The sequence below is a fragment of the Anastrepha obliqua genome, chromosome 4 (genome assembly GCF_027943255.1).
Source record: "Anastrepha obliqua isolate idAnaObli1 chromosome 4, idAnaObli1_1.0, whole genome shotgun sequence".
Classification (NCBI taxonomy): Eukaryota; Metazoa; Arthropoda; class Insecta; order Diptera; family Tephritidae; genus Anastrepha; species Anastrepha obliqua.
The window spans coordinates 114,753,776-114,771,606 of NC_072895.1; the positions used below are offsets into that span (position 1 = coordinate 114,753,776).

General features: G+C 33.6%; 1 protein-coding gene across 6 annotated transcripts in view; it reads left to right on the top strand.

Annotated features, from left to right (window-relative positions):
- Positions 1-681: 681 nt before the first annotated feature.
- Positions 682-17,831, top strand: part of LOC129243634 (A disintegrin and metalloproteinase with thrombospondin motifs like) — a 236,910-nt gene continuing 219,760 nt past the window's right edge. For all 6 annotated transcript variants that reach the window (XM_054880807.1, XM_054880809.1, XM_054880806.1 and 3 more), the window contains exon 1: positions 682-1,651. The gene's annotated coding sequence lies outside the window, so the exon portion shown is untranslated. The remainder of the gene's footprint in view (positions 1,652-17,831) is intronic.

A 17,831-nucleotide genomic window follows, 5' to 3' on the forward strand; every position in this document is an offset into this window, starting at 1 on the left:
AAAAGAAACTTTGCTGTTTACTGCTTCACTTTTATTTTATTTCATTTATTTATTTTTAATTAACTAGACTTTGCTAGCCTTTGCAAACTTGCTAAGTTAAACAATCAAACAAGTTAGGCGGCGGAGGAGAAGAGAAAAGCGAAGAGCGAGAGCACGAGAGGGAGCGAGAGAGAGTGAGAGTGCGAGAAAACGATCGTGAATATGCGAATGTCAGTTTACAACTTCAACAACTGCTCAGCGTTTCCCAAATTTGCTAGCTTATGAGCAGCCCATAAATGTCGGCCCTGCAGCTGCTCGCAATAAACACAACAAAAGCAAGCAGGCAAGAAACAGTAGAATAGCAACAACAAGCAAAAAAGCTACTTACCAACTTGACAGACGGTTAGCCACGACTACCTCACTAGCCACCTCATGGCTGCTAGTCTACATAGCCTCCACAGCTGTTGGCTTGCTACTCGCTCGCCTTGCTTTGGTCAGCTTTTCTACGCTCTTTAAATTCGGTCTTGGCTTTTTGGCCAAACTATGTACGGGCGCTTTCGAGTGGTCTATCTCTACTAAGCACTAGTTTAGCTTAGCTTTGGCTTGTGTCTATTTTACGCTCGCTGTGCACTCTCCTCTTCTACATTTGCCACTGCACTGCGTCCAAATTGCTGGCTTTTTGATTGACTTGGCGGCGCTGCAAAAGCGTTCGCTGACTTCAGTGTGCGCCGACCAGTTTAAGCAGGCAGACGACGGCCACTATTCGGTTTTTGCTGAGAGTGTATGTGTGTGTAAATGTACGTATATGTAAATGTGCCAACCACATACAGCAACGAGCATTTATTTAGTCGTTAACGCGTCTCCGTGTGGATATTTTTACTTGTTCAAGTAAAATTTAATAAAAAAATTTAATTCTAAAACGTTCTCATTCTTATTCGTTTGTTTGTTACTTTCGATAAAAAAAAAGTGAGTGAGTGTGATTTTTGTTAGGGGGAAAAAATTGAAGAAAAGCAATTTTTGCACTCAAAACATCTACAACAAACAAAATGAACAACAATTGCAAGTGTTGTGCAAAGCAAAAGTAAAAGAAAATATATGAAAAAAATTATACTACAAAAAAACAAAAAAAAATTAACGCAGCAGTAGTCAGCACGACGAGCTATCACGACAAAACGGCAGCATTCGAACACAAAAACAAAAGCAACAACAACAAAAACAACTTTAACAACGCCTGTGGCTGCTGTTTTTCCTCCTCTGCTTTCAGCAGCTCACTCACTTTTGGCTGCCTGTTGCAAAATTAGCCAATAAAAAATTGAACAAAAAAAATTTTTGCTTTGAATTTCAAAAGAAATAAATAAAATTTCTGCAGCATTGCAGAGAGGTGCGGGAGTAATGCGCAGTATTCGAAAGCTGAAGCTGCAACTAGATATGAAAAAAGCAAAAAAGTAAAAACAAAAAATTTAGAAGCCCCAGAGCAGTGGCATTTGAGAATTTCAATGAAGGCTTTATCGTTGAAAGCAAAAGCAAAGTAAATTTTTTTTCCAAATCTATGACAACAAAATCGTTGCAAAAGTTTATTGTGCTGTTGAAAAGTTAATTATATCGGCGCATAGGAAAATGCCTACGTTTCAATGATAACCATGGATGGATTAAGATTGGAAAAATGAGCAAAGTGAGTTGTGAGAATTATTTTTTTTTAATCAGAAATGAGGGCAATTGAAATTAAATAAAAAAGCAAATATACTAAAAAAAATCGATATGGAAAATCAAGTTTTCAATGAAGAAAGTTTACGTAAGAACTAAACCCAGGCACTACAAATGTTTCTTTTTACAAACACACTTTTATTGTCTAATGTATTTATATTCATATTGTATGTGGATTGGAGATACTCGTACAACGAACCATTTTTGGAATTTAGAATTTAGAAATTATGCGTCTTTCTCAGTTAATATGCACTGAGAATTCCAAATGTAATTATAAGCATGGAAAAATTCACCCCTAGAAGGGTTAATCGTAAAGCAAATTTTCCCCATAAGTTATTTTCATATTTAGTTTTAGTGCGAAAGCTATTTTTTTATATTTTGTTACTATGAAATCTTTTTTTTTTAATAAATAAATAAAGAATTAAAAATACCAAAACATTACACAAAACTACTATCTAACCCCACAAGGGTTAATTGTTAACGCAAATTTTCACCTTAAACTCTTTTCACATTTGTTTTCACAGCGAAAAGCTAATTTTTTATACTTTTTTTAAGAATCAACATTTTTTTCAATTACCAATTCATAAAGTCTTAAAAATTAAAAAAAAAACATACAAAAAACTACTTTCTAACTTTATAAGGGTTAATCGTTAACGCAAACGTTCTCTTTAAGTTCTTTTCATATTTACTTTCAGTGCGAAAAGCTAATTTTTTCGATAATCAATTCGTAAATAAAGTATTAAAAATAAAATAACAACAAATTTGTTTGTAAAAAAAAATTTAAATCCAATTCCGTGTAAAGGGACATAATTGCCACCAAATAAAAAATAGCTTTTTCGATTTGAAAAAAAAGTAGTTTACTGCTCAAAAACTATGGATCACTTAGCTTTTAGCCGTAGGTGCTAGAACTTTTTCTTGGTGTTTTTTTTAAGTAATTTGGCTTTGTTGTTGCATTATATTTTACTGTGCAGAAATTACAAAGGGCCACGAGGTGTCATAATATTTTCTTGGTTACTTTTTGCAACTAATTCAGATTTGCTAGTGAACTAAAAAATAAAAGAAATAAAAATTAAAAAAAAAGTTCCTAAGACAAATTTCTTTTTCTAAAATATTCTTTTGTATGATTTTTTAAGTTGCCTTATTTCAAACGCTAATTCTTAGGGCAACCAGTTGAAGATTATAACAGTTGCAAACATTTAAGGTTATAAAAAATCTTTATAAATTGAACAGCTTAAATGAAATGCTAAATAAATTTAAAAAAATTCTTTATATAAAAAATTTGTCCAAAGAAATTTTATTTTTGAGTCTAAGTAATTTTTTTAGTAGTATTACAGGTAAAAAAAATTAAAACAAAAAAAATTCAGGTTTTTTTCCAAAGACCTTTTATTTTTGGGTCTAAATAATATTTTTTTTTAATATGGCATTTGAAGAAATTTTTGATTAGATACAAATTTTGTAATTTATAAGAATTAAATTGCCTTTTATCTACAAAGAAATTAGCTTCATTTTCTAAAACTTTGCTTCTAGCGGTGTTAGCGAGCATTGCAATTTTTGAGTTCCTGATTCTACAAAAAAATAAAAGTGGCAAAATTAAAAAAAAAAACAATTTTTAAATTTACTGTTGTTGAGTATGTATTTCAAGTATTTCAAAAAATTAAATCAATTTTCAACACAATAAGTTATTAAAAATTTTAATTTTTTTTTTTGTGTTTTTGGAAAACAAAATTTTATTTGAGTTTACGGAATAAAAATACAGCTGGAGGCAATCTCTCAAGAGACATGGTAGCATTTTCGGGCAGTTAACACCGTATTTCTCGAACTTCGAACAGATCTCTCTATAGGCAAACTGAAGTTTGAGGGTTGTGTTAGAGCAATGTTTCCAAATAGGCAGGATTGGATAGAGGGGAAAATCTGCACCGAAGCTTGCACCTTTGATATTAACATTTTCTACGATATTCAAGCCGCGATTAAGCCTGTAACGACGCCATAGTGCAGAACGAAATTAGTAAACTCCTGTAAAGAGGGGATCAAATCTCTTGGTTGTGCAGGTAACATTTCTCTGATCTGGGTTCCAGGACATAAGAACATAGAGGGAAATGAAATTGTTGATGAGCTTGCCAGAAAGGGGGGACTGAATTGGCCTCAGAAACCTCTTCCCCGGTCATCGGCATCCCCCTGACAGTTGTTAAAGGGGAACTGCACAAATTATTTCTCAGGAAAGTGCAGAAAAGATGGAGTTCCGCTTCTTCCTGTGCTATTTCGAAAACCCTTTGGCCCCAGTACAATATACGGAGGACTCAGAAAGTTATGGGGACTCCACGCCATTCAATTTCCAAACTCGTAGCTGTGTTTACTGGTCACTGGACGATCGGCACACACGCAAAAAAGGTAAGGCTACCATTTAATCCCCATTGCAGAAGCTGTGGGCACCTTTCAGAGAAAGAGACTGTGGAGCAGTTTCTCTGTAAATGTCAGGGTTGGGACACTGGGAGCTCTTTTCCTCGATAGCTTGAGGCCGTGCGTCAACCTAAATCCAATCAATCTCCTCCATTATATCAACAGTTTTGGCTGGCTGTAGATATTTGCCTGTTGGAGGTCTCATAATGCTATCAAAACGGCGCTTTAGTGCTACTTGAGGAGTGCCAGACCGACACTTCAACCATTTCACCTGCCTACCTACTGGTTTTAGTGTGTCTTGCAGTTTTCGAATTCCTTAAACGAAAATAAGTATACAAAATTTTCAAATAATTAATTCTAAAATTTACTGTTGTTAAATATGTTAAAGCTCTTTAAAATTAAATAAATTTCCAACACCATAAGTTTTTTAAAATTTTGCTTTTACAATTTTTTGAGTAAGGTTATAACTGTTAGATACATAAATTTTTGATTAAGACAATTTTTTTTTTAATTCATGGCGCATGAAATATTAAAAATGTGGGAAAAAACTTTTAGGCGGCTATTTGTGTAACATGGTTTCCTGGGGATTTGTGAAAACAGTTTTAAAAAGTATAGTTGCTAGTACAAAAAATTGTAATAAAGAATTTGTATGTTTTTTTAATAATAGTAATTAATAAACAATAAAAATTAATAAGTAATAATAAAAATATAAAAAAATAATAATTAATAATTTATAAATAATAGTAATAATAAATAAGTAATAAGTCATTTTAAATATCTCTTCTTCTTAATTGGCGCGATAACCGCTTACGCGATTTTGGCCGAGTTTAACAAAGCGCGCCAGTCGTTTCTTTCTCGTGCTAACCGGCGCCAATTGGACACACCAAGTGAAGCCAAGTCCTTCTCCACCTGATCTTTCCAACGCAGAGGAGGCCTTCCTCTTCCTCTACTACCACCAGCTGGTACCGCATCGAATACTTTCAAAGCCGGAGCGTTTGTATCCATTCGGACGACATGACCCAGCCAACGTAGCCGCTGGATCTTTATTCGCTGCGCTATGTCTATGTCGTCGTAAAGCTCATACAGCTCATCGTTCCATCGTCTGCGATATTCGCCGTTGCCAACGTGCAAAGGTCCAAAAATCTTACGCAGAATCTTTCTCTCGAACACTCCAAGCGTCGCTTCATCGGATGTTGTCATCGTCCAAGCTTCTGCGCCATACGTCAGGACGGGCATGATGAGAGTCTTGTAGAGTGTTAGTTTTGTTCGTCGAGAGAGGACTTTACTGCTCAGTTGCCTACTTAGTCCAAAGTAGCACTTGTTGGCAAGAGAGATTCTACGTTGGATTTCAAGGCTGACATTGTTATCGGTGTTAATGCTGGTTCCTAAATAAACGAAGTCTTTTACAACCTCGAAATTATAACTGTCTACAGTGACGTGGGAGCCGATACGCGAGTGCGCCGACTGTTTGTTTGAAGACAGGAGGTACTTCGTTTTGTCCTCGTTCACCACCAAACCCATTCGCTTTGCCTCTTTATCCAGTTTGGAGAAGGCAGAACTAACAGCGCGGTTGTTAAGGCCGATGATGTCAATATCATCGGCATACGCCAACAATTGTACGCTCTTATAAAAAATTGTGCCTGAGCGATTAAGTTCTGCGGCTCGTACGATGCTCTCCAACATCAGGTTAAAGAAGTCACACGACAGCGAGTCACCCTGTCTGAAACCTCGTTTGGTATCAAACGGCTCGGAGAGGTCCTTCCCAATTCTGACGGCGCTGCTGGTGTTGAGCAACGTCATCTTACATAGCCGTATTAGTTTTGCGGGGATACCAAATTCAGACATCGCGGCATACAGGTAACTCCTTTCCGTACTATCGAATGCAGCTTTGAAGTCGACGAAAAGGTGGTGTGTGTCGATTCTCCTTTCATGGGTCTTTTCCAAGATTTGGCGTATTGAGAATATTTGGTCGATGGTAGACTTTCCAGGTCTGAAGCCACACTGATAAGGTCCAATCAGTTGGTTGACGGTGGGCTTCAGCCTTTCACACAATACGCTCGCTAGAACCTTATAGGCGATATTTAGAAGACTTATCCCGCGGTAATTGGCACAAATTGCAGGATCGCCCTTCTTATGGATTGGGCAGAGCACACTTAAATTCCAATCGGCAGGCATGCTTTCATCCGACCATATTTTGCATAGGAGCTGATGCATGCACCTTACCAGCTCCTCGCCGCCATGTTTGAATAGCTCAGCCGGCAGTCCGTCGGCGCCCGCGGCTTTGTTGTTCTTTAGCCGTGATATTGCTATTCTCACCTCGTCATGGTCGGGTAACGGAACTACAATTCCGTCGTCATCGATTGGGGTATCGGGATCTTCACATTCTCTGTGACATGCGCAGCTGTCACTGTTTAACAGGTTCGAGAAGTGTTCCCTCCATAATTTAAGATTGCTCTGTACGTCAGTCACCAGATCGCCGTCTTTGTTCTTACAGGAAAACGCCCCGGTCTTAAAACCTTCTGTAAGCCGCCGAACTTTCTGGTAGAATTTTCGGGCGTTGTTCCTGTTGGCCAGCATCTCAAGCTCTTCGCACTCACGTATTTCGGCCTCTCGTTTCTTCTGTCGGATAATACGTCTCTCTTCCTTTTTCAGCTCTCTGTAGCGATCCCACATGGCTCGCGTTGCGCCCGATCGCAGCGTAGCTCTATAGGCGGCATCCTTTCTTTCTGCGGCAGCATGACATTCCTCGTCGTACCAATTGTTTTTTCGGGCTCGCCGGAATCCGATTTCTTCTTCGGCGGCGGTACGTAGGGAACGAGAAATGTTGCTCCATTGCTCGTGCATGCCGGTTTGTTGGGAAGTGCTCTCTGAGAGCAGGAGTGAGAGTCGAGTGGCGAATCTTCTGGCTGTCTGTTGTGATTGCAGCTTTTCGATGTCGAACATTCTTTGCGTAGGTAGATGTACGTTTTTTGCTGCACAGAGGCGTGTGCGCAGTTTGGCTGCAACAAGGTAATGATCCGAGTCAATGTTGGGTCCTCGGATCGTACGTACATCTAATACACTAGAAGCGTGTCTTCCATATATCACAACATGATCGATCTGGTTTCGCGTTTTTCGATCAGGAGACAGCCAGGTAGCTTGGTGTATCTTTTTATGCTGGAATCTGGTGCTGCAGACTACCATGTTTCGGGCCCCGGCGAAGTCGATCAGCCTCTGTCCGTTACCGGATGTTTCGTTGTGCAGGCTGAATTTTCCGGCTGTGGGACCAAAAATTCCTTCCTTGCCCACCCTGGCGTTGAAGTCGCCAATCACGATTTTTATGTCGTGGCGGGGGCAGCGCTCATAGAAACGTTCCAAGCGCTCATAGAAGGAATCTTTGGTCACATCGTCCTTCTCTTCCGTCGGGGCGTGGGCGCAAATTAGCGATATGTTAAAAAAACGTGCTTTGATGCGGATTATTGCGAGACGCTCGTCCACCGGAGTGAACGACAGTACTTGGCGACGAAGTCTCTCTCCCACAACAAATCCGACACCGAATTTGCGCTCCTTTACATGGCAGCTGTAGTAGACGTCGCAAGGTCCTATGGTTTTCTTGCCTTGCCCCGTCCATCGCATCTCTTGGATGGCAGTGATGTCAGCCTTTGCTCTTACGAGGACATCAACCAGCCGGGCAGAGGCACCTTCCCCATTAAGGGACCGGACATTCCAGGTGCATGCCCTCAAATCGTATTCCTTATTTCGTTTGCAGGGGTCGTCATCAGTGTTGGAAGTTCTCATCCGAGGCTTTGTTGCTGTTTTCATTGGGGGGGATTTTTAAGTGGCGGGTCCCAAACCCAGCGCACAACCAGCTATGCTGGGATGCTTCGCCTTCTCACGTTAGCTCACTCCCGAACGGGTGTTCGAAAGCTAACCAGAGGATACGTGGGCTAATCCCGGACGTTGTGAGCTGCTTGAACCATATGTAGAAGAATCGTCCTGGCCACTCCCAAGTGAATGGCGATCAGTAACTTTCCCCACTTGCGTGGACTTCTACACATGAAACCATCCTCCATTTTAAATATAGTAAATATAAATAAAATAAAAATAAATAGTAAATAATAAATAATAAATATAAATGAAATAAAAATAAATAAAATAATAAGTAAGTAATAAAGTTTTGAGGATTTTAAAAGTAAGAAAGCAATTTTAAAATTCTCTATTGATGAGTATTTGATAGTTGTTTAAAATTAAACAAATTTTCAAATTTTTTCAGCTAAATATTTTTTTTTATTTTTAAAGCTACAACATTAAGATTACAACTTTCATATATTTTTTCGTGGAATTTGCAAAAATTTGCAAAAAAATAAAAATTTTCCAAAAAAATGTATTAACTTTTGGTAATTTGGCAGTTATTGAACTATTTTTGTTTTGGTTTTAGATTTGGAACTTTGTTTTTAAAATAGAAATATTTTTTTTATAATTTGGTTGAAAAATGCTGATTGTTAAAATCGTTTGTAAATTTTTCAAATCTTTTTCCAAATAAGGCAAGACCCGTTTTATGACAATTATTGTGTAAACTGCTCATAAGAAAAGTTTGCGTTATTTTATTTTTAATATTATATACAATTTTTTTCAAACATAAAAAAATCTTTGCTACTAATCAGACTTCATAAATTTTGCCAACGATGCAAAAACTTATTTGTAAATAATTTTATTTGAACTGTTCATTAAAAAAAAAATAAAATAAAAAAAAATGTTTCCTTCATTTTAAAGTTTATTCATCCAAAAGTTGTAAACGGTGCTAAAACCTATGTTAAAAGTGTGAACAAATAAATATTTGAAAAAAAATAGCTTCATGAAGCTTCTTTTGTGAAATGCTCATTGGAATTAAAAAATATATGATTGGTGGAAGAAACGACAGTGAAGCTAACTTACTGGTAGACTAAATAAACTGTTTTGTATATAAAAAATACTCTAATCTCAAATTATAAAACTGTAAAATGGTTTTTGAACGAAAGTAATTCGTAATGACTCAGTGTAGAAGAAACCACATAATAATAAAAAAATTATAAATGGAAATAATAATGGCTTTTTATCATTTAGAGAAGCAGTAAAAATTGCAAAAAAAAATATGCGATTGCTTTTTTAATTAATTTTGATTGTGTTTGATGCGAAAATAAAAAGTGAGGAATAGAGAAAGAAAAGTTTTTTTAATATTTTAATTTCAAATTATTATTAAGATTTACCTGTACCTGATGTACCTGTATGCCAAACATAAGTAATTTTATGGAGATACCTCTCGCAACTTGCAAGCTTCTTATTAAGGACGCACTAATCAGTTCTGCATATCAAAGATGGATTAGCGTTAACATCTGTGAAATTGCTAGGCAAACATTGGTAAGGCTAAATCTACGACTATCCAAGAGTATTATAAAATTGAGTGGACTTCTAATCAGGACCTTAGTAGGGACCCTCACAGGACAATGTCTTATAGGAAATCATGCAAGGAGATTAGGCGCATGATTTCTGTCGTAGCTGCTGAAATGAGGAGGAGTTGGAAACAATTCAACACCTTTTTTGCACATGCCCAGCTCTAGCCAGAAGCAGGAACCGATATTTAAGATTCTACTTCTTAACGAATAAGGATAATGTACACACCTTAGGTATCAACCACCTTTTACGCTTTGTCAAAAGCTCAGGATGATTCAATATGGAGAGGGAAATGTAGCCCAACACTTAAACAGTACTAACTGTAGTCAAAATTTAACAACTCTGCGCAATTTATTTACAACCAGATAATTATAGCCAGCCGTGCATCTGAGTAAGGATGCATCCAGCAGAATTCGTTCAATAAAATTTCATTATCCGATTTCTTTAATAGATTCCAATAGCAAAATCGGAAATCTCATGGATTTATGGCCATTGTATGACGAAATTTTTTTATTAAGCTACTTTTTTTTAAAGCTATTTTTCTCACTTAACAATACCTGCCGCTGTCATGCACACCGAACTCAGCTTTCAAAGTGGGAAGTTTTTATTTCAGAAGCATGAAATTTAGCGTCAGGCCTACAGCAGCACTTTTACCAGTCTGGTTATAATTTTCATTGATTTCGGGTATTTAGAATTTGAAGAAATTTTTGGATAGTAATTTAGCAAAATTAGCGCTAAGAATAAAAGTTATTTAGCTTTTTTTATTATTTTTTAATTTTTTTTATATGGGTGCTAGAAAATGGTTCACAAAAGTAAAAGCGCTTTTCCTTGATGTTACACTAGTAATCTGTTTGCCAAAACACTGCAACTTTCTAATAACATAAAAAAGTTATTAAATATCAACAATAAATTTTCTAAATACTTTAGAAATCATTTAAAAACAAAATAGTAATAAATTTCTTATCCAAACAATAAAAAAGGAGATAAATATTTGCGTTTGTTAAGGGAGAACACCACTGTGATTTTTCAAAAAAATCATTTTTTTTGCATTTTATTAAAGTAGATAAATTCAAAAATATGTAAAAAAATTTTTAACTTAAAATCTTGAAAATTGACGAAGTTATACCCAATACAATAAGTGCAGGTAGTGAGTTACAACGGCCCAGTGTAAATTTTAAACGCGTTTTTCTCAAAACGACTTTTCTGAACACGGTGGCCTCGATTTATCGAAGACTTATGAACCGATTTTAATTTATTTTTAAAAATTTTTGTACATGTATTGGCTACAGTCGCACATAGCCGTTCTTAAAAATTCCAAAAATTAATATTTTTTCAAGCTTTTCGAAAACAAAACAAGGGTAAAAACACAAAACTCATTTTTCAAACCTGCACCATTTTCTAAAAAAAAAAAAATAAAAAAAACCGCCACATACGACGATAGCCATTGATGTATAGATTAAGAAGTTTTTTGGTTTTTTGCTTTCAGATGATTTTTCACCGCTGTATCGTGGCCACCAGGGTGCATCAGTTTTTTATGACGTCATTGCATTAATATTAATAACAGTTGCAATTTTTAATATTTTTTAATAAAAATTTGTGTCAGTATAGTTCAATATATGTATGTTTAATAAATTATAATTTGTCCGATCCTCAAATAATCATCCCTACTTATAAAAAAAAATTTATGAAAATCACTTAATTTTCAGGCGTTCACAGTGGTGTTCCCCCTTAATTAAAATTTATAAAATGTATACATACATATTTATGGAACTTAATCGGAACTTAAATCGTCTTTTTATTTTAGTTTTGTAAAAAAATGTATTAACATATTAGTCATCGACTAAACTTGTTTTTCGGCAACTTTTTCACAGAATTTTCTTTCTCTCCTTGTTTCAATTTTTAGCAGTTATAAAATTAATAAACACATTTTTTTAATTTCGTAAATAGGTATTTTCACGAAATAACAGGCCCTTTTGCGTCTTATTTAATTCAATTTATTTTTTTAGCAAAGTTTCCAACAGATTTTTTCGATGCCTGCATTTTTTATAATACAAGAAAATTTAGTGGATTACTAAATTATTGTAAAATAAAAAGTTCTGGAATATTAGTGGAAGCCATGATAGATTTTTTCCAAACACTGAGATGTCAACCAAGCAAGCTTTGCAATGCAAATGACAATGCGAAAAAAGCAAACAAGTTAGAAGACTCTCTGGCAGCAATAAAAATAACATGAAAATACAAAATTATAGAATTTCAACCTTACTCAAAATTAACCAAAAACATTAAGTAAAAAATATGAAATAAGTGAGTTGCAAATTCCAACAAATAAGAGAGTTACGCACACCCACACACGTACGATATTCCAAGCTGAGGCAATAAGAGCAGGCAAAAAACGGTGAGACGTCAGCCATTGGGATGCGTTGATCTTCGTAATGAGCTGCGGGCAATAAAAAAATGTACAACAAAAATAAGAAATATTAAGTAACAACAAAAATATAAATGTAAAATAACAACAAAAACCACAAAAACCACAAACAAGAATAAATGAAATAATCGAACAAAAATTAAAAGCAGCAACACCTAAAAAATAGCAATTACTTTAGCCTGTTCCGCGCTCATTACATTAAAAATTCTTGATTGCTGGTGTTTTTCTTTTTTGTCTTGCGAGCTGTGTGCTGTGTGTGTATGTGTGCTCAATTTTGTATGATTTTTTTGCAGCTGCATCCTCTCACTCATTTGCCAGAATAAATTTCATACGTTTAGTCTTTGTGTACTTTTGCTGAATTTCTTCTCAATTTCATTTAAATTTCTTGTCATTATTGTTGTAATTTTATGATTTTTTTCCTTATTTTGATTTCACGAATTTTTCGTCTTACTTCAATAGCAAAATTTTTTGAGTTACTCCAAGTGAAGCGTATTTAATAATTGCGTTGCGGCTGCAGCTCGCTTATTCGCACGAGTGTTCTTAACCTGATCTGTGGTTATCCGCGGCGATCGACGTTCCGCGATCCTTTTGGGCTAAACCATAAAATCAAAACCATAGAAAGCTAAAGTCAATACACAACTACTCGAAAAGTCGATACGATTTTGCAACCGTCCGTAGCGGTGCGTAACGTAGCGGCCAATAGTAAAAAGACGTAAGCTTCAAATTCGTTTTTGATAAAACAAAAAGGACTAAGTGAATGAATAACAGCAAGCAAAAAGAGAATTTCACAGATATCGTGCGAAATAGTATTCGTAGAACTTTTGGTTAATTTATTGAAATTTCGCAAGAAGTTCGAGTTAATTGCGTTTTGTACAAATAGTGATTTTCGTGCGCGCTTTTTCAAACACTTTTTGGATATCACCACGATCAAGGATTTAACATCAACTAATTGTAAATATCACAAAAATTATAATTTCATATGAATTGTTATTAGTTTATTTTTAAAAATGAGTTCAGTGTATTAATGAATTTAAATTGCTGCTGAAGTGTAGGGGACAGTGATCAGTGGTGCTGGAATTGTAAATATACGAAATACCAATAGAGGATGTTTTAAAAAATGTATGTGTCAATTGATATAAAATGTGTTTAAATATACAATCAGAAAAAGCACGAAAAATTGGAGCTTACACATAATAATTTAATTAACATAATAATTTAAAAAAGTTTTTCAAACAAATGTTTCTAAAATTGACTGTAAAAATTTACTAAATTTTGAAATACTACTTGAAAAAAGTGCCAATGATTTAACTGTACACATATTTTTCAATTTCGCAATTTTCTAATTAGTATGACAATATATAATAAAAATTTAAGAAAGTCTTAAAAGCCTTTCTGTTAAAAAAATGTATTAACATTTTTAAAAAGTACTAGTAGTTATTTCTTTATTCAAGCGAAAATTTTGCAGTTTTTACTTTGAAACACAGCGTATTCGTTTGATTACATGTTTTTAAAAATATGTTTGAATATCGACTAGAATATTGTACATTAATAAATGAAAATTTATTTATATTTATAAATCGGGTTTTAATATGAAAATTTAAAATTTTCTGAGTGCATGACTTGAAAAATATTTATAAGAATTAAAAAAAAAATATCTTCAAATTTCCTTTTTCGCGTGATTTATTAATTTACATGAAAATTTTTAAATTTATGAAAAAAAAATTTACACATAAAAATGCTGAAAAAAATATGTGTGCCTTTAAAAAACTACATACACCTACAAATGTATAATATTAACTGTAAAGTCACAGAGAATATAAATTCTCTTTCCTAAATATTTTTCATTAATATGAAAATAAAAAAAATTTTGAAAAATATCGGGGAAATTGCATAGAATTTCGTGTTCCTAATTATTTTTTGTTTAATATGAAAATTTTAATTTGTTTTAATACTTCACAAGTATCCCAGAATTGCTTGCTCGTAATTTCTTTGTATTAATATAAAAACTGAAAAAACTGAACACCTATTACTCGAATAAAAAACTTTTAAAAATCATACTATAATTTTCAAAAATATTTTCCTCCTAATTTTTTTATTAAGTAAAATTTTTTTAGATTTTATTTGTATATATACATACATACATATACATAATTGGTGCTTATACCCTTTTTAGGTGTTTGCTCAAGTTCCTTCTTTAATTTAGGCCGACTCCGAACAGCAGTTATTTTTTACGAAGAGCTCTTTCATGGCAGAAATACACTAGGAGATTTGCCATTGTCTGCTATTCCTATTAGAAAAGATTTTTTCTTCATTTTGGTGTTTCATGCACAGAGATCAAATCAACGTAGTACGAATGATACTTACTTACCAACCCATTCGCTTAGGCGGCGGCCGTATTTAATTTAAACTGTAGGAAAAAACTTAGTATCAGTACTCTGTTAGTCATGAAAATATTTAAAAATTTAGAAATTGTAAATTAGTTGTGCCCGAAATAAAAGTTCAGTTTTTTTTACTTTAAACTTAGTATAAGAACCCTGCTGGTCATGAAAATAATTTCTTGTGTAAAGTTACATAAGTCACGGAAAACATTCAAAGATTTGGAAATCGAAATATTGGCATAAAATTAAGATACAACTTTTTGCATAATTATTCCTTAAATAACAATAAATAATTCTCCTTTTAAAAAATAAAAATATAGTTTTTTATTTCCTGTGTAAAAATATTTTAAAAATAGTGGAAATATTTTAAAATTTGGACGCTGACAGGTCGGCACAAATGCTTATAAAATTATACAAATAAATATAAAATAGGGGTCAATTAGAGCAAAAAATGTTCTTTAATATCCAAAAAATTTTTTTTTACTATAACTACTGAGTAGTGAAAAAAATAATTCTTAGTATGAAAAAAAAACATTCTTTTAATTTCCACATTTCGTTGTTTTCTCGATCATTTCTGTCTTTGTAACATACCTCTCCAGCTTTGACAAAATCAGTCAAGCTAACTTAGCACATTCTATCTCCTAGCCTCAAAATTATTCGGTTGTAAGTAATGCCGCCGTAGCCGAATGGGTTGGTGCGTGACTACCATTCGGAATTCACAGAGAGCTCGTAGGTTCGAATCGCGGTGAAACACCAAAATTAAGAAAAAGTTTTTTCTAATAGCGGTCACCCCTCGACAGGCAATGGCAAACCTCCGATTGTATTTCTGCCATGAAAAAGGTCCTCATAAAAAAATATAACATATGCCGTTCGGAGTCGGCTTGAAACTGTAGGTCCCTTCATTTGCGGAACAACATCAAGACGCACACTACAAATAGGAGGAGGAGCTCGGCCAAACACCCAAAAAGGGTGTACGCGACAATTATATATACATATATATAAGTAATGTAATATGAAAACTATTTGTAGCTAATGTTGCTAGTATTTTAGGTGCTTGAAGTATTCGATATGCTCCATCATATCAGTTTTAGTTATTTATTTTTTCTCTTTGCCCAAACTCAAGCCTTCCCAAGCCTTTAGTATCCTTTCATTCCTGTTTGATGGTCTTCCTGTTAACAGGTGCTTCCTCGTATTATCACCAATACCTCAAAAGCAAAACCCATAACTTCTGCTAGTTTTCCATGCGCTCCCATTTATCTTTTGTCGGCCACCAACGTTGCTGTTGAACAGCATTCATTTTTGGACAGATTTGCTGAAATTACAGTCATAGCTCGTTGGCCCAAATAACACCTGTAAATGCTTTGGCTACATGAATCCATTGCTGAAACTCTATAGACTGATTTCGTGAACTCGTAAGATACGCAATTGTGCTGAATTTTTGCTGCAATCCAAAACATTACTTATCCAACTTCTCAGTGCAAGGTAAACACAGATCGAAGTAAATAGATAATTTAAATTTTTGTTTCGAAAAAGTTATTGGTGTTTTGGAAAATATCAAATTTTTCAATAACTTCGTAAAACACAGGTGAAGGTTAAAGGCTTCTTGCTGTAATTTATTGAGGTAAAAACTCAAAACATCCCCGTATGAAAAAAGAGCAGAAATTGAAAAATGCAATTAAAATGTGCAATAAATTTGAATATTGGAAAATTTAACTAATTCAAATCGAACCAGATTTAAAATAATTTAATTCAGTACAACAAAACAAAAATAAAACAGAAAAACTTAAAACAAAAAAAAAACAAAAAATAGCAAGAATTGAGCAAGAAGAAGACATATGTGTGTTCATGCATATTAAGGTGATTCGCTGTTTGGTTGCCTAACCATATATGGGAAGACATTGATATATACATATAATTTTGTATATTAAAAATTTATTTATAGCATTAAAAACTTAAAAAAGAAAAATTATAAACTACGAATCTTGGTTTGGAACTCAAGTGTTTTCAAAATTTAAGTTTTTTAACATTTTAAAATAAAAAAATTATAAAAAATAGAAAAAAGTGTAAAGAAAGATTTAAGGTTTGGAACTTATTTTTTTTATTTTTAAACTATAAAAAAAAAATAGAAAAAAGTATAAATTAAAATTCTTGGTTTGGAACTCAAGTTTTTTTTACAACTTTAAAATAAAAAAATATATAAAAAATGGAAAAAATAGAAAAAAGTGTAGAAATCGATTTAAGGTTTGGAACTCAAGTTTTTTAAAAACTGTAAAATAAAAAAAATTAGAAAAAAATAGGAAAAAGTATAAATTAAGATTCCTGGTTTGTAACTCAAGTTTTTTTTACAACTTTAAAATAAAAACAATTATGAAAAATAGAAAAAAGTCTAGAAAACGATTTCCTGTTTGGAACTCAAGTTTTTTAGAAACTCTAAAATTAAAAAATTATAAAAAAATAGAAAAAAGTATAAACTAAAATTCTTGCTTTGGAACTCAAGTTTCTTGATTGCGGGAAACTAGTTATCTTGAAAATTTTTACTCTTGCTTAACTTTGCTCCATATGTGTTATCAACCTATTATCCAGAATATTGCTTGAAGTTCTCAAATTATAGTCTAAGTACGTGGAAACTCTACCTGGCATTAACTACATTTTCATATGCCTTTAGCCAATCGAAATTTGCTACACTTTTGACCTAATGCCGAAATACCACTACTGGAGTCTAGGCACATTCCATTTTCATATATTTCCATCGCCCTCTATTTTTTTGTGTTCAATTCCAAATTAAGCGCAATCCGGCGATAAGATTCTATGTTCCATTCTAAAAGTTCCACAATCTACGAAGGCAAAGTAGGCACCCTTGAAAACGGTGTCAGAGGAATTGGTTGCCCTGAAAATCAGCTGGCTGCCTACAAAGTTAATATTAAGAAATGTGTGTGCAGACAGAGATAGATTAGATACATATTCGCAGTGTTTTGCGCTCTTCTCTGAGTAGGCAAAAAAAAACATGTTTTTTACGTGGTTGAGTGTAATATTTAAATTTTTACTCAGTGGAAGAGCAACATTTTTTCGTTCAAATGAAAACACCGTAAAATGCATAAAATGCTGCTGCTTATATTTATTTTAAATGTGACACTGATAGAGTGGCTATAAAACTTCTATATCTTTTAGCATAGTTATTTTGATTTTGGAGATATTAAGACCAAATTTGATACAAATTAAGTTATTACTTTAAATATCTTGGAGAGTGCTTCTAAAAATTATATAAAAAAATGTATTTGCCATATGTGCATTTATTTTTCTGAAACACATCGACTCACCCTAATATGCATATATATTTTCAAATTACAAATGCATCGCACTGATTAACTGCAGCTTATGAATTAGCTTACGAAGTAATTGAACTTTTAATGTCATCATCCAAATTTAATCACATGGGATTTATTATAAATAATATAAAAAAAAATAACCAAGAAATATTGCAACAGTTCAATGTGGGTCAAACGAGATCACATTAATTGTATTACTTGTATGTATAAATA